This window comes from Xenia sp. Carnegie-2017, unplaced genomic scaffold (genome assembly GCF_021976095.1).
Source record: "Xenia sp. Carnegie-2017 unplaced genomic scaffold, XeniaSp_v1 HiC_scaffold_6, whole genome shotgun sequence".
Classification (NCBI taxonomy): domain Eukaryota; kingdom Metazoa; phylum Cnidaria; class Anthozoa; order Malacalcyonacea; family Xeniidae; genus Xenia; species Xenia sp. Carnegie-2017.
The window spans coordinates 781,872-802,750 of record NW_025813526.1 but is presented as its reverse complement, the minus strand read 5'-3'; the positions used below and the strand labels follow the sequence as shown (position 1 = coordinate 802,750).

General features: G+C 30.5%; 1 protein-coding gene and 5 non-coding genes across 6 annotated transcripts in view; 5 read left to right on the top strand and 1 right to left on the bottom strand.

The window, feature by feature from the left end:
- The window catches only part of LOC124457361 (insulin-like growth factor 1 receptor), a 98,157-nt gene extending 97,386 nt beyond the window's left edge, over window positions 1-771 (bottom strand). The window contains exon 1 of the mRNA XM_047007629.1: window positions 494-771. The gene's annotated coding sequence lies outside the window, so the exon portion shown is untranslated. The remainder of the gene's footprint in view (window positions 1-493) is intronic.
- A 6,174-nt stretch (window positions 772-6,945) lies between these two features.
- On the top strand, window positions 6,946-7,017 carry Trnac-gca. The gene has a single exon. It is a non-coding gene; the product is annotated as a tRNA-Cys (tRNA).
- Window positions 7,018-13,520: 6,503 nt separating this feature from the next.
- Window positions 13,521-13,592, top strand: Trnac-gca. The gene has a single exon. It is a non-coding gene; the product is annotated as a tRNA-Cys (tRNA).
- Window positions 13,593-14,089: 497 nt separating this feature from the next.
- Trnac-aca lies at window positions 14,090-14,161 on the top strand. The gene has a single exon. It is a non-coding gene; the product is annotated as a tRNA-Cys (tRNA).
- Window positions 14,162-19,282: 5,121 nt separating this feature from the next.
- Trnac-gca lies at window positions 19,283-19,354 on the top strand. The gene has a single exon. It is a non-coding gene; the product is annotated as a tRNA-Cys (tRNA).
- A 1,071-nt stretch (window positions 19,355-20,425) lies between these two features.
- Window positions 20,426-20,497, top strand: Trnac-gca. Its single transcript has one exon. It is a non-coding gene; the product is annotated as a tRNA-Cys (tRNA).
- The last annotated feature ends 382 nt before the right edge of the window (window positions 20,498-20,879 follow it).

Genomic DNA, 20,879 nt, shown 5'->3' with positions numbered 1-20,879 from the left:
CAATATGTTTCAGAATTCAATAATCATAAGAATGGCGAAATTCATGTCAAATAATCGAATACAATCAAGTAAATAAACATTGTTGAAATATTTAAACTTTAATACGTAAAGAGAACGGCACAAATAATGAGACATCGTCATCGCCGTTTAACCGTCTCGTGTCTCCTTTGTTATACACAATGAAAGCACATTTTGTCTACCAACACGTATGGAGTGGAATAAAATAGCCGAGCGCTGAACAGATGTATACCCATGATGGAATGGGGAGCCGTACTACTTAGCCAAATGTTTAAAGTTTAGGTGAGAAGTCATACGTTTAACGACATAGGAGAGAAGTCATTATCACGACATTAAAATTCACCTTGCTGGGGAAATTTAATGCCGTGAGAAACATGAACCATCTATAAAAATTGATACTTTACAGATGACTGTAAATGTTATAATTTCGTCATCACTTCGTACATGCCATGTAAGAGTGCTTTAAATAATTTACCTGTTACGCGCTAACTTTAATTTGATCGACATTCATTTTATCTGCCAACGTTTCAATGTAATGCTGTCCTGTGTTGGCTCGAAGGTATTTTAATCGATTATGCATAATATGAACTCACTGAAACGTGTAATATATTCCTCTTTCTATTCTTGAAAGCAGTATTTGCACTCTGCCTGGCGGTATAAGTTCATTAGTTTACTGAATTCACTTCAACTGCTTTTTACGTTTAGCAAGAAACAGTGAAATAATGCGATTGTGTCCGTAATGTGTAGACCAAGGTGTTGAGACGGGGGGTAAGTAACAATTAAAATTGGGCGTTTATAAAATAGTTTTACGTCAGAATAGTTTGGGGTTGGGATAAAATGCGGATGCAGACTGCCAGATGTGCGGACGGACGTATAAAAAGAATGATTGGGTAGTCTTTTCACTGAAATAAATTCTATAGTCTGGTGGCACTATCCTAGAATAGCTATGTTTTACCCGTTCGATGGACATTTATAGTAGAAGCAGGAAACAGACCTTAAAATAACCGTGTTGTGATCCGCCATTCTGAAACAAAAAATCGCTACGCTTGCACATAGCCTCGGAAATATCACACAAGAAATGAGTTAGCAACTAAAGAAGTTTTTGAAAAAATGTGAGGAGCACCAGCTTCAATTATCATCACAAAGAAAAACATGAAAAATCTATGTGATAAAAATGACGGGGTCCAGTAGTATACTTTAAAATATTTTAAAAGTATATATATCAACGTTTTCAAATTATTATTTCACTGAACAAAGGAAAAAGGGCATTTTGTCTCTGCTTGATTGAACCAAGAATCATCAATACCATGCTCCAAGTATATTTTTCTATTTCGGTTTGTTAATAAAATTGCTAAGTCAGCCGTGAGTCCCGATCCATTACAGAAAGTTTTGACTTTGAGCGTCTTAGTCGTCTATATTTCTGTCCTGAAGCTTTCTTGTCTGCATCATTACTTGCAATATGAGTACAGACTTGGAACCTGGTCATACTGTATGTGTAGTATACTAAAACAGTAATAGTACAACGCTCAAGTAGCGATATTTCACAACTACAACATATAGGCCATGGAACCAAAAAATTTTTAACCATTATGTAGCTGTAGTAATACTTATCAACTTTAGCATGCATGTCAATCGAATAACTTGCACATTAAAGAGAAAAATCGATTATTTTATCTTGAATATATGATCAAGAAAGGTGAAATCGATATTATGTTTTTACGTCTTAGCCAATCAAAGCAAAAAGAGTCTTGCCCTCGACCTATTAGGTAGCTTCGGTATGCATTGTTTACACTGCACTTTGTAAACAATGGCAAACAGCAATTCTCGTACGTCATCAGCTATGGTCTTGTCAGAGTTGTACGAGAGGACATACGCATGCGCAAGTTAGCCAGTTATGTACGTCTTGTCGCAAGCGAAGCTACGGAAAAATTTAGGAAGGATATTTAATATAATCCTTTCCATCTATAATACAACTTCTCACAAGATCTTCTAAAAAGGATACAATCTCTAGTTACAGATGAGTTTATCGTTTTCCTAACGTTGTTGTTTATAAGGCCCGTTTCAAACGGCGTGCTTCTCATGTGCCGAACTTAATATGAATTAGGTTCGGCAAAGTCCACAAAAATTTGACTTTGATTCAAACGTCAAACTTAATTAGGTAGAGCTTAATTACAAAATTGGAACACCTATTGATTTTGCATTGCGGTTCATTTGAATTTTCCAAAAGAATGCCTGGCAAGCAAATCAGCAACTTATTCCAATTCGGAGCATGCTTGAGCATGCAAAAAGAAGGAGAAGGATAACCGAGTCAGCTCTTCGCTGTCTCTTGGTTACGAGAAAGCATGTTATTCAAATAGCTGTATTATTGACGCTGATACTGTTATCAGGCAAGAACGCTATTTTTCCTATAAACCGTTCATTTTGGCGACTCGCAAGGAATACTGGTTGGTAGAATCTTGTATGGAAAACGTACTCAAATGTGAGGTTTAAGAAGACGTTTAGAGTCTCGTGAGAAAAATTTATGTTTATTCTTAGTTCAAATGCCCATAAACTTGAGCGTGAAAGTGTCGTCGAAGAGCCAATCTCTCCAGAGCTAAGGCTCGCAATTTGCCTTTATCGTTTGGGATGAGGCTCATATTATTATACGATTGCGGAGATGACAGGCCTTGGGGTATCTACTGTGAGAACTATTACGGAGGAGGGTTGTGAAGCTATTATGGAGTATCTTTGGAAGGAAAGCATTGACTAGTTCATGCCACATACAGAACCGGAATTTAAAAGCAAAATCATTGATATGGAAGTCAGATGGCAATTTCCCTGTTGTTGGGCAGCTATTGATGGCTGCCACATACCAATATAATGCCCACCAGGTGTTGCAGAATCATGCAAAGAATACCACAATTTTAAGAACTTCTACTCTGTTTTTCTCATGGCTATGGTAGATTCAGAGTATTGATTTATTTGGGGAAGTTGTTGGTATCCTGGTAATTCACGTGATTCTATTATTTTACAGTCAACTCACCTGTGGGCAAAAATACAAAAAGGGAACTATATACCTATTGTTAGGAAAATGGTTGGTGAACAAATAATTACTCCACTGGTAGTTGCTAATTCTGCTTTCCCTTTTACAACCTGGCTGATGAAGCCTTTCACTAATGCCATTCAGTCTGAGAAGCAAAGATACTTCAATTATAGACTAAGCGGTGCAAGAATGGTAACCGAAGGTGCTTATGGCCAACTTAAGGGTAGGTGGCATGTGCTGCTTAAGAAGTGTGAAAGCAGCAGTGAGAAAGTACGAGGGAATGTTCTGCCTTGTATGGTCCTTCATAACATCTGTCTAATGAGAAAGGATAAGATTTCCAAAACCCTTGACCTTTCAATTGATCCTGCTACCTATGAGAAACGAGATAGGGAGAGTGTCAGTGACAATTAAAATAAAGATGTTATTCTTTCACTGTTTAAAGCTGAGGAGAATAGCTCAGTTGTAGAGCATTCGACTGCAGTTCGAGAGGTCAGTGGTTGAATTCCTCTAACTTCTTTTTTAAAACTGATATTTACATATACACATATTCTAATTAGAAATGTAAATTCAATTAAAAAGGTTATTGAGGAATGTTTTGTGGACATTTCAGGAAAAAGAAAAGAAATTAAAGCTTGAAGTTTGTACAAGGATTTAAATTTTTTTTCGTTTCCTGTTATAATGAAAATGAACTGACATTTAAAAAGAAGATGTTATTCTTTCAATGGTTAAAGCTAGGTAGTGTAGCTCAGTGGTAGACCATTCGATAGCAGTTCGAGAGGTCAGTGGTTCAATTTCACTAACTCCCTTTTTAAAACTGATATTTAGATATACATATATTCCAATTAGAAATGTGAATTTGATTAAAAAGGTTATTAAGGCATTTTTTGTGGACGTGTTTAAGAAAAAAAAGTACTTGAAGCATGAAATTTGTACAAGATATTAAAATTTTTTTTACATTTCCTGTTATAATGAAAGTAAACTAACATTTAAAATAAAGATGTAATTCTTTCATTGTTTAAAGCTAGGGAGTGTAGCTCAGTGGTAGAGCATTCGACTGCACTTCGAGAGGTCAGTGGTTAAATTCCTCTAACTCCCTTTTTAAAACTGATATTTAGATATACATATATTCCAATTAGAAATATATATTTGATTAAAAAGGTTATTAAGGCATGTTTTGTGGACGTGTTTAAGAAAAAGAAAGGAAATTGAAGCTTGAACTTTGTACAAGGATTTAAACTTTTTTTTCATTTCTTGTTATAATAAAAGAAAACTGACAATTAAAATGAAGATGTTATTCTTTCAATGTTTAAAGCTAGGGAGTTTAGCTCAGTGGTAGATTATTAGACTGCATTTCGAGAGGTTAGTGGTTGAATTCCTCTAACTCCTTTTTTAAAACTGATATTTAGATATACACATATTCCAATTAGAAATGTAATTTCAATTAAAAAGGTTATTGAGGAATGTTTTGTGTACATTTCAGGAAAAAAGAAAGAAATTAAACCTTGAAATTTGTACAAGGATTTAAATTTTTTTCATTTCCTGTTATAATGAAAGTGAACTGACATTTAAAAAGAAGATGTTATTCTTTCAATGGTTAAAGCTAGGTAGTGTAGCTCAGTGGTAGACCATTCGATAGCACTTCGAGAGGTCAGTAGCTCAATTTCACCAACTCCCTTTTTAAAACTGATATTTAGATATACATGTATTCCAATTAGAAATGTGAATTTGATTAAAAAGGTTATTAAGGCATGTTTTGTGGACGTGTTTAAGAAAAAAGAAGAACTTGAAGCTTGAAATTTGTACAAGATATTAAACTTTTTTTCATTTCCGGTTATAATGAAAGTAAACTAACATTTAAAATAAAGATGTAATTCTTTCATTGTTTAAAGTTAGGGAGTGTAGCTCAGTGGTAGAGCATTCGACTGCACTTCGAGAGGTCAGTTATTAAATTCCTCTAACTCCCTTTTTAAAACTGATATTTAGATATACATATATTCCAATTAGAAATTTAAATTTGATTAAAAAGGTTATTAAGGCATGCTTTGTGGACTTTTTAGGAAAAAAAAAGAAATTGAATCTTGAACTTTGTACAAGGATTTGAACTTTTTTTCATTTCCTGTTATAATGAAGTAAACTGACATTTAAAATAAAGATGTTATTCTTTCATTGCTTAAAGCTAGGGAGTTTAGCTCAGTGGTAGATTATTAGACTGCAGTTCGAGAGGACAGTGGTTGAATTCTTCTAACTCCTTTTTTAAAACTGATATTTAGATGTACATATATTCAAATTAGAAATGTAAATTTGATTGAAAATGTTATTAAGTTATGTTTTGTGGACGTGTTTAAGAAAAAAAAAGAAATTGAAGCTTGAAATTTGTACAAGATATTAAACTTTTTTTCATTTCCTGTTATAATAAAAGTAAACGGACATTTAAAATAAAGATGTTATTCTTTCCTTATTTGAAGCTAGGGAGTGTAGCTCAGTGGTAGAGCATTTGATTGCATTTCGACAGATCATTGGTTCAATTCCTCGAACTCCCTTTTTGAAACTAATATTAAGCTATACATATATTCTGAATAAAAAGGAAATTGGATTGAAAACTTATTAAGGCATGTTTTGTGGACATTGTTAAGAAAAAGGAGGAAATTGAAGCTTGAACTTTGTACAGGGATTTAATTTTTTTTTCATTTCCTGTTATAATGAAAATAAACTGACATTTAAAATAAAGATGTTGTTCTTTCATTGCTTAAAGTTAGGGAGTGTAGCTCAGTGGTAGAGCATTCGACTGCAGTTCGAGGAGTCAGTGGCTCATTTCCTCTTACCCCCTTTTCAAAACTGGTATTAATATATACATATATTCCAATTAGAAATGTAAATTCGATTGAAAAGGTTATTAAGGCTTGTTTTGTGGATGTTTTTAATGAAAAAAAAGAAATTGAAGCTTGAAATTTGTACAAGATATTAAACTTTTTTTCATTTTCTTTTATAATAAAAGAAAACTGACATTTAAAAGAAAGATGTTTTACTTTTTCATTGTTTATAGTTAGGGTGTGTAGCTCAGTGGTAGATCATTCGACTGCAGTTCGAGGAGTCAGTGGTTTAATTCCTCTAACTTTCTTTTCAAAACTGGTATTTGTACAAACATATATTCCAATTAGAAATGTAAATTCAATTAAAAAGGTTATTAAAGCTTGTTTTGTAGACGTGTTTAAGAAAAAAAAGAAATTGAAGATTGAAATTTGTAAAAGAGTTTAAACTTTTTTTCATTTCCTGTTACAATGAAAGTAAACTGACATTTAAATTGAAGATGTTATTCTTTCAATGGTTAAAGCTAGGGAGTGTAGCCCAGTGGTGGAGCATTCGACTGTAGTTCGAGAGGTCAGTGGTTCAATTCCACAACTCCCATTTTAAGACTGATATTTAGAAATACCTATATTCCAATAAAAATAAATTTCGATTAAAACTTATTAAGGCATGCTTTGTGGATATTTTTAAGAAAAAATAAGGAAGTGAAGCTTGAGCTTTGTACGGGGATTTAAACTTTTTTCCATTTATTGTTATAATAAAAGAAAACTGACATTTATAAGAAAGATGTTATTCTATCATTTTTTAAAAGTAGGAAGTGTAGCTCAGTGGTAGAGCATTTGACTGCATTTCGAGCAGTTAGTGGTTCATTTCCTCTAACTCCCTTTTTCAAACTGGTATTTATATATACATATATTCCAATAAGAAATGTAAATTCGATTAAAAATATTATTAACGCTTGTTTTTTGGATGTGTTTAAAAAAAAAAGAAATTGAAGCTTGAAATTTGTACAAGAGTTTAAAATTTTTTTCATTTCCTGTTACAATGAAAGTAAACTGACATTTAAAGTGAAGATGTTATTCTTTCAATGGTTAAAGCTAGGGTGTGTAGCTCAGTGGTAGAGCATTCGACTGCAGTTCGAGAGGTCAGTGGTTCAATTCCACTAACTTCCTTTTAAAACTGATATTTAGATATACATATATTCGAATCAGACATAAAATATGATTAAAACTAATTAAGCATGTTTTGTAGTTATTTTCAAGAAAAAAAAAGAAAATGAAGCTTGAACTTTGTACGAGGATTTAAACTTTTTTCTATTTATTGTCATAATAAAAGAAAACTGACATTTATAAGAAAGATGTTATTCTTTCATTTTTTTAAAAGTAGGAAGTGTAGCTCAGTGGTAGAGCATTCGACTTCAGTTCGAGGAGTCAGTGGTTCATTTCCTCTTACCCATTTTTTAAAACTGGTATTTATATATACATATATTCCAATTAGAAATGTAAATTCGGTTATAAAGGTTATTAAGGCTTGTTTTCTGGACGTGTTTAAGAAAAAAAAAGAAATTGAAACTTGAAATTTGTACAATGGTTTAAACTTTTTTTCAATTCCCGTTACAATGAAAGTAAACTGACATTTAAAGTGAAGATGATATTCTTTCAATGGTTACAGCTAGTGAGTGTAGCTCAGTGGTAGAGCATTCGACTACAGTTCGAAAGTTCAGTGGTTCAATTCCACCAACTCCCTTTTTACGACTGATATTTAGATATACATATCTTCCAATTAGAAATAAAATTCGAATAAAACTTATTAAGGCATGCTTTGTAGATCGGTTTAAAAAAAAAAATTGAATCTTGAAATTTGTTTAATAATTCAAACACTTTTTCATTTCCCATTATAATGAAAGGAAACGGACATTTAAAATAAAGATGTTATTCTTTCATTGTTAAAGCTAGGGAGTGTAGCTCAGTGGTAGAGCATTCGACTGCACCTCGTCGGATCATTGGTTCAATTCCTCGAACTCCCTTTTTAAAAATGATATTTAGATATACATATATTCAAAAGAAAAAGCAAATTCAATTGAAAACTTATTAAGGCATGTTTTGTGGACATTTTTAAGAAAAAGAAGGAAATTGAAGCTTGAACTTTGTACAAGAATTTAATTTTTTTTTTCATTTCTTGTTATAATAAAAGAAAGCTGCCGTTTAAAATGAACATGTTGTACTTTCAATATTTAAAGTTATGGAGTTTAGCTCAGTGGTAGATAATTAGACTGCAGTTCGAGAGGTCAGTAGTTCAATTCCTCTAACTCCCTTTTCAAAACTGATGTTTATATATATATATTCCTATTAGAAATAAAATTCGATTGAAATTGTTTTTAAGGCATGTTTTGTGGACATTTTTAGGAAAAAAAAGAAATTGAAGCTTGAACTTTATACAAGGATTTAAACTTTTTTTCATTTCCTGTTATAATGAAAGTAAACTGACATTTAAAATAAAGATGTTGTTCTTTCATTGCTTAAAGTTAGGGAGTGTAGCTCAGTGGTAGAGCATTCGACTGCAGTTCGAGGAGTCAGTGCCTCATTTCCTCTTACCCCCTTTTCAAAACTGGTATTTATATATACATATATTCCAATTAGAAATGTAAATTCGATTAAAAAGGTTATTAAGGCTTGTTTTGTGGATGTTTTTAATGAAAAAAAAGAAATTGAAGCTTGAAATTTGTACAAGATTTTAAACTTTTTTTCATTTTCTTTTATAATAAAAGAAAACTGACATTTAAAAGAAAGATGTTTTACTTTCATTGTTTATAGTTAGGGTGTGTAGCTCAGTGGTAGATCATTCGACTGCAGTTCGAGGAGTCAGTGGTTTAATTCCTCTAACTCTCTTTTCAAAACTGGTATTTATAAATACATATATTCCAATTAGAAATGTAAATTCAATTAAAAAGGTTATTAAAGCTTGTTTTGTATACGTGTTTAAGAAAAAAAAAGAAATTGAAGATTGAAATTTGTAAAAGAGTTTAAACTTTTTTCATTTCCTGTTACAATGAAAGTAAACTGACATTTATATTAAAGATGTTATTCTTTCAATGGTTAAAGCTAGGGAGTGTAGCTCGGTGGTGGAGCATTCGACTGCAGTTCGAGAGGTCAGTGGTTCAATTCCACAACTCCCATTTTAAGACTGACATTTAGAAATACCTATATTCCAATAAAAATAAATTTCGATTAAAACTTATTAAGGCATGCTTTGTGGATATTTTTAGGAAAAAATAAGGAAGTGAAGCTTGAACTTTGTACAATGATTTAAAATTTTTTTCATTTCTTGTTATAATAAAAGAAAACTGATATTTATAAGAAAGATGTTACTCTTTCATTTTTTAAAAGTAGAAAGTGTAGCTCAGTGGTAGAGCATTCGACCGCAGTTCGAGGAGTCAGTGGTTCATTTCCTCTTAGCCCTTTTTAAAACTGATATTTATATATACATATATTCCAACTAGAAATGTAAATTCGATTAAAAAGGTTATTAAGTCATGTTTGCGGACATTATTTGGAAAAAAAAAGAAGTTGAAGCTTGAGCTTTGTACGGGGATTTAAACTTTTTTCCGTTTATTGTTATAATAAAAGAAAACTGACATTTATAAGAAAGATGTTATTCTTTCACTGTTTAAAGCTGAGGAGAATAGCTCAGTTGTAGAGCATTCGACTGCAGTTCGAGAGGTCAGTGGTTCAATTCCTCTAACTTCCTTTATAAAATTGATATCTAGACATACAAATATTACAATTAGAAATAAAATTCGATTAAAACTTATTAAGGCATGCTTTGTGGATTTTGTAAGAAAAAAGAAATTGAAGCTTGAACTTTGTACAAGGATTTAAACTTTTTCCTTTCCTGTTATAATGAAAGTAAACTGACATTTAAAATAAAGATGTTATTCTTTCATTGCTTAAAGTTAGGGAGTGTAGCTTAGTGGTAGAGCATTCGACTGCAGTTCGAGGAGTCAGTGGTTCATTTCCTCTTAGCCCCTTTTTAAACTGGTATTTATATATACATATATTCCAATTAGAAATAATATTCCAATTAAAAGGTTATTAAGGCATGTTTGCGGACATTATTTGGAAAAAAAAAGAAGTTGAAGCTTGAGCTTTGTACGAGGATTTAAACATTTTCCATTTATTGTTATAATAAAAGAAAACTGACATTTATAAGAAAGATGTTATTCTTTCATTTTTTAAAAGTAGGAAGTGTAGCTCAGTGGTAGAGCATTTGATTGCAGTTCGAGGAGTTAGTGGTTCATTTCCTCTAACTCCCTTTTTCAAACTGGTATTTATATATACATATATTCCAATTAGAAATGCAAGTTCAATTAAAAGATTATTAAGGCTTGGTTTTAGGATGTGTTTAAGGAAAAAAAAGAAATTGAAGCTTGAAATTTGTACAAGAGTTTAAACTTTTTTTCATTTCCTGTTACAATGAAAGTAAACTGACATTTAAAGTGAAGATGTTATTCTTTCAATGGTTAATACTAGGTTGTGTTGCTCAGTGGTAGCAGTCGACTGCAGTTCGAGAGGTCAGTGGTTCAATTCCACTAACTCCATTTTTAAGACTGATATTTAGATTTACATATATTCCAATTAGAAATAAAATTCGATTAAAACTTATTAAGGCATGCTTTGTGGATATTTTAAGAAAAAAAAAAGTGAAGCTTGAACTTTGTACAATGATTTAAATTTTTTTCATTTCTTGTTATAATAAAAGAAAACTGACATTTAAAAGAAAGGTGTTATTCTTTCATTTTTTAAAAGTAGGAAGTGTAGCTCAGTGGTAGAGCATTCGACTGCATTTCGAGCAGTTAGTGGTTCATTTCCTCAAACTCCCTATTTAAAACTGGTATTTATATATACATATATTCCAATTAGAAATGTAAATTCGATTAAAAAGATTATTAAGGCTTGTTTTTTGGATTTGTTTAAGGAAAAAAAAGAAATTGAAGCTTGAAATTTGTACAAAAGTTTAAACTTCTTTTCATTTCCTTTTAAAATGAAAGTAAACGGACAATTAAAATAAAGATGTTATTCTTTCACTGTTTAAAGCTGAGGAGAATAGCTCAGTTGTAGAGCATTCGACTGCAGTTCGAGAGGTCAGTGGTTCAATTCCTCTAACTTCCTTTATAAAATTGATATCTAGACATACAAATATTACAATTAGAAATAAAATTCGATTAAAACTTATTAAGGCATGCTTTGTGGATATTTTGTAAGAAAAAAAAAGAAATTGAAGCTTGAACTTTGTACAAGGATTTAAACTTTTTCCTTTCCTGTTATAATGAAAGTAAACTGACATTTAAAATAAAGATGTTATTCTTTCATTGCTTAAAGTTAGGGAGTGTAGCTTAGTGGTAGAGCATTCGACTGCAGTTCGAGGAGTCAGTGGTTCATTTCCTCTTAGCCCCTTTTTAAACTGGTATTTATATATACATATATTCCAATTAGAAATAATATTTCAATTAAAAGGTTATTAAGGCATGTTTGCGGACATTATTTGGAAAAAAAAAGAAGTTGAAGCTTGAGCTTTGTACGAGGATTTAAACATTTTCCATTTATTGTTATAATAAAAGAAAACTGACATTTATAAGAAAGATGTTATTCTTTCATTTTTTAAAAGTAGGAAGTGTAGCTCAGTGGTAGAGCATTTGATTGCAGTTCGAGGAGTTAGTGGTTCATTTCCTCTAACTCCCTTTTTCAAACTGGTATTTATATATACATATATTCCAATTAGAAATGCAAGTTCAATTAAAAAGATTATTAAGGCTTGGTTTTAGGATGTGTTTAAGGAAAAAAATGAAATTGAAGCTTGAAATTTGTACAAGAGTTTAAACTGTTTTTCATTTCCTGTTACAATGAAAGTAAACTGACATTTAAAGTGAAGATGTTATTCTTTCAATGGTTAATACTAGGTTGTGTTGCTCAGTGGTAGAGCAGTCGACTGCAGTTCGAGAGGTCAGTGGTTCAATTCCACTAACTCCATTTTTAAGACTGATATTTAGATTTACATATATTCCAATTAGAAATAAAATTCGATTAAAACTTATTAAGGCATGCTTTGTGGATATTTTTAAGAAAAAAAAAGAAAGTGAAGCTTGAACTTTGTACAATGATTTAAATGTTTTTCATTTCTTGTTATAATAAAAGAAAACTGACATTTAAAAGAAAGGTGTTATTCTTTCATTTTTTAAAAGTAGGAAGTGTAGCTCAGTGGTAGAGCATTCGACTGCATTTCGAGCAGTTAGTGGTTCATTTCCTCAAACTCCCTTTTTAAAACTGGTATTTATATATACATATATTCCAATTAGAAATGTAAATTCGATTAAAAAGATTATTAAGGCTTGTTTTTTGGATTTGTTTAAGGAAAAAAAAGAAATTGAAGCTTGAAATTTGTACAAGAGTTTAAACTTCTTTTCATTTCCTGTTAAAATGAAAGTAAACGGACAATTAAAATAAAGATGTTATTCTTTCACTGTTTAAAGCTGAGGAGAATAGCTCAGTTGTAGAGCATTCGACTGCAGTTCGAGAGGTCAGTGGTTCAATTCCTCTAACTCCCTTTATAAAATTGATATCTAGACATACACATATTACAATTAGAAATAAAATTCGATTAAAACTTATTAAGGCATGCTTTGTGGATATTTTTAAGAAAAAAAAAGAAATTGAAGCTTGAACTTTGTACAAGGATTTAAACTTTTTCCTTTCCTGTTATAATGAAAGTAAACTGACATTTAAAATAAAAATGTTATTCTTTCATTGCTTAAAGTTAGGGAGTGTAGCTTAGTGGTAGAGCATTCGACTGCAGTTCGAGGAGTCAGTGGTTCATTTCCTCTTAGCCCCTCTTTAAACTGGTATTTATATTTACATATATTCCAATTAGAAATAATATTCCAATTAAAAGGTTATTAAGGCATGTTTGCGGACATTATTTGGAAAAAAAAAGAAGTTGAAGCTTGAGCTTTGTACGAGGATTTAAACATTTTCCATTTATTGTTATAATAAAAGAAAACTGACATTTATAAGAAAGATGTTATTCTTTCATTTTTTAAAAGTAGGAAATGTAGCTCAGTGGTAGAGCATTTGATTGCAGTTCGAGGAGTTAGTGGTTCATTTCCTCTAACTCCCTTTTTCAAACTGGTATTTATATATACATATATTCCAATTAGAAATGCAAGTTCAATTAAAAAGATTATTAAGGCTTGGTTTTAGGATGTGTTTAAGGAAAAAAATGAAATTGAAGCTTGAAATTTGTACAAGAGTTTAAACTTTTTTTCATTTCCTGTTACAATGAAAGTAAACTGAAATTTAAAGTGAAGATGTTATTCTTTCAATGGTTAAAGCTAGGGTGTGTAGCTCAGTGGTAGAGCATTCGACTGCAGTTCGAGAGGTCAGTGGTTCAATTCCACTAACTCCATTTTTAGACTGATATTTAGATTTACATATATCCCAATTAGAAAATACATTCTATTGAAAATGTTATTAAAGCATGTTTTGTGGACCTGTTTAAGAAAAAAGCACGAAATTGAAGCTTGAAATTCGTACAAGAATTTAAACTTTTTTTCGCTTCCTGATACAATGAAAGTAAGCTGACATTTAAAATGAAGATGTTATTCTTTCAATGGTTGAAGCTAGGGAGTGTAGCTCAGTGGTAGAGCATTCGACTGCAGTTCGAGAGGTCAGTGGTTCAATTCCACTAACTTCCTTTTAAAACTGATATTTAGATATACATATATTCGAATTAGACATAAAATATGATTAAAACTAATTAAGCATGTTTTAGATATTTTCAAGAAAAAAAAAAAAGAAATGAAGCTTGAACTTCATGAAGTTTAAACTTTTTCTATTTATTGTTATAGTAAAACAAAACTGACATTTATAAGAAAGATGTTATTCTTTCATTTTTTTAAAAGTAGGAAGTGTAGCTCAGTGGTAGAGCATTCGACTTCAGTTCGAGGAGTCAGTGGTTCATTTCCTCTTACCCATTTTTTAAAACTGGTATTTATATATACATATATTCCAATTAGAAATGTAAATTCGGTTAAAAAGGTTATTAAGGCTTGTTTTCTGGACGTGTTTAAGAAAATAATAGAAATTGAAGCTTGAAATTTGTACATTGGTTTAAACTTTTTTTCAATTCCCGTTACAATGAAAGTAAACTGACATTTAAAGTGAAGATGATATTCTTTCAATGGTTAAACTAGGGAGTGTAGCTCAGTGGTAGAGCATTCGACTACAGTTCGAGAGTTCAGTGGTTCAATTCCACCAACTCCCTTTTTAAGACTGATATTTAGATATACATATCTTCCAATTAGAAATAAAATTCGAATAAAACTTATTAAGGCATGCTTTGTAGATCTGCTTAAAAGAAAAAAAATTTGAATCTTGAAATTTGTTTAAGGTTTCAAACACTTTTTCATTTCCCATTATAATGAAAGGAAACGGACATTTAAAATAAAGATGTTATTCTTTCATTGTTTAAAGCTAGGGAGTGTAGCTCAGTGGTAGAGCATTCGACTGCACTTCGTCGGATCATTGGTTCAATTCCTCGAACTCCCTTTTTAAAAATGATATTTAGATATACATATATTCAAAAGAAAAAGCAAATTCAATTGAAAACTTATTAAGGCATGTTTTGTGGACATTTTTAAGAAAAAGAAGGAAATTGAAGCTTGAACTTTGTACAAGAATTTAATTTTTTTTTTCATTTCTTGTTATAATAAAAGAAAGCTGCCGTTTAAAATGAACATGTTGTACTTTCAATATTTAAAGTTATGGAGTTTAGCTCAGTGGTAGATAATTAGACTGCAGTTCGAGAGGTCAGTAGTTCAATTCCTCTAACTCCCTTTTCTAAACTGATGTTTATATATATATATATTCCTATTAGAAATAAAATTCGATTGAAATTGTTTTTAAGGCATGTTTTGTGGACATTTTTAGGAAAAAAAAGAAATTGAAGCTTGAACTTTATACAAAGATTTAAACTTTTTTTCATTTCCTGTTATAATGAAAGTAAACTGACATTTAAAATAAAGATGTTGTTCTTTCATTGCTTAAAGTTAGGGAGTGTAGCTCAGTGGTAGAGCATTCGACTGCAGTTCGAGGAGTCAGTGCCTCATTTCCTCTTATCCCCTTTTTAAAACTGGTATTTATATATACATATATTCCAATTAGAAAATGTAAATTGGATTGAAAAGGTCATTAAGGCTTGTTTTGTGGATGTTTTTAATGAAAAAAAAGAAATTGAAGCTTGAAATTTGTACAAGATATTATACTTTTTTTCATTTTCTTTTATAATAAAAGAAAACTGACATTTAAAAGAAAGATGTTTTACTTTCATTGTTTATAGTTAGGGTGTGTAGCTCAGTGGTAGATCATTCGACTGCAGTTCGAGGAGTCAGTGGTTTAATTCCTCTAACTCTCTTTTCAAAACTGGTATTTATAAATACATATATTCCAATTAGAAATGTAAATTCAATTAAAAAGGTTATTAAAGCTTGTTTTGTATACGTGTTTAAGAAAAAAAAAGAAATTGAAGATTGAAATTTGTAAAAGAGTTTAAACTTTTTTTCATTTCCTGTTACGATGAAAGTAAACTGACATTTATATTAAAGATGTTATTCTTTCAACGGTTAAAGCTAGGGAGTGTAGCTCGGTGGTGGAGCATTCGACTGCAGTTCGAGAGGTCAGTGGTTCAATTCCACAACTCCCATTTTAAGACTGACATTTAGAAATACCTATATTCCAATAAAAATAAATTTCGATTAAAACTTATTAAGGCATGCTTTGTGGATATTTTTAGGAAAAAATAAGGAAGTGAAGCTTGAACTTTGTACAATGATTTAAAATTTTTTTCATTTCTTGTTATAATAAAAGAAAACTGATATTTATAAGAAAGATGTTACTCTTTCATTTTTTAAAAGTAGAAAGTGTAGCTCAGTGGTAGAGCATTCGACCGCAGTTCGAGGAGTCAGTGGTTCATTTCCTCTTAGCCCCTTTTTAAAACTGATATTTATATATACATATATTCCAACTAGAAATGTAAATTCGATTAAAAAGGTTATGAAGTCATGTTTGCGGACATTATTTGGAAAAAAAAAGAAGTTGAAGCTTGAGCTTTGTACGAGGATTTAAACTTTTTTCCATTTATTGTTATAATAAAAGAAAACTGACATTTATAAGAAAGATGTTATTCTTTCATTTTTTAAAAGTAGGAAGTGTAGCTCAGTGATAGATCATTTGACTGCAGTTCGAGCAGTTAGTGGTTCATTTTCTCTTAGCCCCTTTTTCAAACTGGTATTTATATATACATATATTCCAATTAGAAATGCAAGTTTAATTAAAAAGATTATTAAGGCTTGGTTTTTGGATGTGTTTAAGGAAAAAAAAGAAATTGAAGCTTGAAATTTGTACAAGAGTTTAAACTTTTTTTCATTTCCTGTTACAATGAAAGTAAACTGACATTTAAAGTGAAGATGTTATTCTTTCAATGGTTAAAGCTAGGGTGTGTAGCTCAGTGGTAGAGCATTCGACTGCAGTTCGAGAAGTCAGTGGTTCAATTCCACTAACTTCCTTTTTAAATCTGATAATCAGATATACATATATTCCAATTAGAAATAAAGTTCGATTAAAACTTATTATGGCATGCTTTATGGATATTTTTAAGAAAAAAAAAGAAAGTGACTCTTGAACTTTTATACAATGATTTAAATTTTTTTCATTTCTTGTTATATTAAAAGAAAACTGACATTTAAAAGAAAGATGTCTTTCTTTCATATTTTAAAGTTAGGGTGTGTAGCTCAGTGGTAGAGCATTCGACTGCAGTTCGAGGAGTCAGTGGTTCAATTCCTTCAACTCCCTTTTTAAAACTGATATTTATATATACATATATTCCAATTAGAAAAGTAAATTTTATTGAAAAGATTATTAAGTCATGGTTTGTGGACGTGTTTAAAAAAAAAGCAAGAAATTCAAGCTTGAAATTTGTACAAGAATTTAAACTTTTTTTCATTTCCTGTTGTAATGAAAGTAAACAGACATTTATAAGAAAGATGTTATCCTTTCATTTTTTATAAGTAGGAAGTGTAGCTCATTGGTAGAGCATTCGACTGCAGTTCGAGGAGGCAGTGGTTCATTTCCTCAAACTCCCTTTTTAAAACTGGTATTTATATATACATATATTTTAATTAGAAATGTAAATTCGATTAAAAAGTTTATTAAGGCTTGTTTTGTGGACGTGTTTAAGAAAAAAAAAATTGAAATTTGAAATTTGTACCAAGGTTTAAACATTTTTTTATTTCCTGTTATAATGAAAGTAAACTGTTATTTAAAGTGAAGATGTTATTCTTTTAATGGTTAAAAATAGGGAGTGTAGCTCAGTGGTAGAGCATTCGACTACAGTTTGTGAGGTCAGTGGTTCAATTCCTCTAACTCCCATTTTCAAACTGATATTTATGTATACATATATTCCTATTGGAAATAAAATTCGATTGAAATGTTTATTAAGGCATGTTCTGTGGACATTTTTAGGAAAAAAGAAAATGAAGCTTGAACTTTGTACAAGGATTTAAACTATTTTTCATATCCTGTTATAATGAAAGTAAACTGACATTTAAAATAAAGATGTTATTCTTTCATTGCTTAAAGTTAGGGAGTGTAGCTCAGTGGTAGAGCATTCGACTGCAGACCGAGAGGTCTGTGGTTCAATTCCACTAACTACCTTTTTAAGACAGATATTTAGATATTTATATTCCAATTAGAAATAAAATTCGATTAAAACTTATTAAGGCATGCTTTGTGGATATTTTTAAGAAAAAAAAAGAAATATAAGCTTGAAATTTGTACAAGAGTTTAAACTATTTTTCATATCCTGTTATAATGAAAGTAAACTGACATTTAAAATAAAGATGTTATTCTTTCATTGCTTAAAGTTAGGGAGTGTAGCTCAGTGGTAGAGCATTCGACTGCAGACCGAGAGGTCTGTGGTTCAATTCCACTAACTACCTTTTTAAGACAGATATTTAGATATTTATATTCCAATTAGAAATAAAATTCGATTAAAACTTATTAAGGCATGCTTTGTGGATATTTTTAAGAAAAAAAAAAGAAATATAAGCTTGAAATTTGTACAAGAGTTTAAACTTTTTTTCATTTCCTGTTATAATGAAAGTAAACTGACAATTAAAATAAAGATGTTATTCTTTTACTGTTTAAACTAGGGAGTGTAGCTCAGTGGTAGAGCATTCGACTGCAGTTCGAGAGGTTAGTGGTTCAAGTCCTCTAACTCACTTTTTAAAACTGTTATTTAAATATACATATATTCCAATTAGAAATAAAATTCGATTAAAACTTATTAAGGCATGCTTTGTGGATATTAAAAAGGTTATTAGGGCTTGTTTTTTGGACGTGTTTAAGAAAAAGAAAGAAACTAAAATTTGAAATTTGTACAAGGGTTTAAACATTTTTTCATTTCATGTTATAATGAAAGTAAACTGACATTTAAAATGAAGATGTTATTCTTTCAATAGTGAAGCTAGTGAGTGTAGCTCAGTGGTAGAGCATTCGACTAGAGTTTGTGAGGTCAGTGGTTCAATTCCTCTAACTCCCTTTTTCAAACTGATATTTATGTATACATATATTACTATTAGAAATAAAATTCGATTGAAATGGTTATTAAGGCATGTTTTGTGGACATTTTTAGGAAAAAACAGAAATTGAAGCTTGAACTTTTTACAAGGTTTTAATTTTTTTTTTCATTTTCTGTCATAATGAAAGTAAACAAACATTGATAAGAAAGATGTTGTTCTTTCATTTTTTAAAAGTAGGAAGTGTAGCTCAGTGGTAGAGCATTCGACTGCAGTTCGAGGAGTCAGTGGTTCATTTCCTCTTACCCATTTTTTAAAACTGGTATTTATATATACATATATTTCAAGTAGAAATGTAAATTCGATGAAAAAGGTTATTAAGGCTTGTTTTGTGGACGTGTTTAAGAAAAAAAAAGAAATTAAAAATTAAAATTTGTACAAGGGTTTAAACACTTTTTCATTTCCTGTTATAATGAAAGTAAACTGTTATTTAAAGTGAAGATGTTATTCTTTTAATGGTTAAAGCTAGGGAGTGTAGCTCAGTGGTAGAGCATTCGACTACAGTTCGTGAGGTCAGTGGTTTAATTCCTCTAACTCCCTTTTTCAAACTGATATTTATGTATACATATATTCCTATTAGAAATAAAATTCGATTGAAATGGTTATTAACACATGTTTTGTGGACATTTTTAGGAAAAAAAAATTGAAGCTTCAAATTTGCAAAATGATTTAAACATTTTTTCATTTCCTGTTATAATGAAAGTAAACTGACAATTAAAATAAAGATGTTATTCCTTCACTGTTTAAAGCTGGGGAGAATAGCTCAGTGGTAGAGCATTCGACTGCAGTTCGAGAGGTCAGTGGTTCAATTCCATTAGCTCCCTTTTTAAAACTGATATTTAGACATACACATATTAAGATTAAGATTAAAATTCGATGAAAAAGGTACTAAGGCCTTTTTTGTGGACGAGTTTAAGAAAAAAGAAAGAAATTTAAACTTGAAATTCGTACAAGGGTTTAAACATTTTTTCATTTCCTGTTATAATGAAAGTAAACTGACAATTAAAACAAAGATGTTATTCCTTCACTGTTTAAAGCTGGGGAGAATATCTCAGTGGTAGAGCATTCGACTGCAGTTCGAGAGGTCAGTGGTTCAATTCCACTAGCTCCCTTTTTAAAACTGATATTTAAATATAAATATATTCCAATTAGAAATAAAATCGATCAAAACTCATTAAGCATGATTTGTGGATATTTTTAAGAAAAAAAAAGAAAGTGAAGCTTGAACTTTGTACAATGATTTAAATTTTTTTCATTTCTTGCTATAATTAAAGAAAACAGACATTTAAATGAAAGATGTTTTTCTTTCATTGTTAAAAGTTATGGTGTGTATCTCAGTGGTAGAGAGTTTGACTGCAGTTCGAGAAGTCAATTGTTCAATTCCACTAACCCCGTTTTATAACTGATATTGATATATACATATATCCAATTTCAAATGTAAATTCGATTGAAAAGGTTATTAAGGCTTGTTTTGTGAACGTGTTTAAGAAAAAAAAAGTAATTGAAATTTGAATTTTGTACAAGGGTTTAAACATTTTTCATTTCCTGTCATAATGAAAGTAAACTGACAATAAAAATAAAGATGTTATTCTTACACTGTTTAAAGCTGGGAGAATAGCTCAGTGGTAGAGCATTCGATGCAGTTCGAGAGGACAGTGGTTCAAGTCCTCTAACTCCCTTTTTTATCTGTTATTTAGACATACACATATTACAATTAGAAATAAAATTCGATTAAAAAGGTTATTAAAGCATGTTATGTGGACGAGTTTAAGAAAAAAGAAAGAAATTGAAACTTGAAATTTGTAAAAAAGTTTAAACGTTTTTTGATTTCCTTTTACAATGAAGGTAAACTGACATTTAAAATGAAGATGTTATTCTTTTCATCGTTCAAACTAGGGAGTGTAGCTCAGTGGTAGAGCATTCGACTGCAGTTCGAGAGGTCAGTGGTTCAATTCCTCTAACTCCCTTTTTAAAACTGATATTTATAAATACATATATTCCTATTAGAAATAAAATGCGGTTGAAATGGTTATTAAGGCATGTTTTGTGGACATTTTTAGGAAAAAAAGATTGAAGCTTGAACTTTATACAAGGATTTAAACTTTTTTTCATTTCCTGTTATAATGAAAGTAAACTGACATTTAAAATAAAAATGTTGTTCTTTCATTGCTTAAAGTTAGGGAGTGTAGCTCAGTGGTAGAGCATTCGACTGCAGTTCGAGGAGTCAGTGGCTCATTTCCTCTTACCCCATTTTTAAAACTGGTATTTATCTATACATATATTCCAATTAGAAATGTAAATTCGATTAAAAAGGTTATTAAGGCTTGTTTTGTGGATGTTTTTAATAAA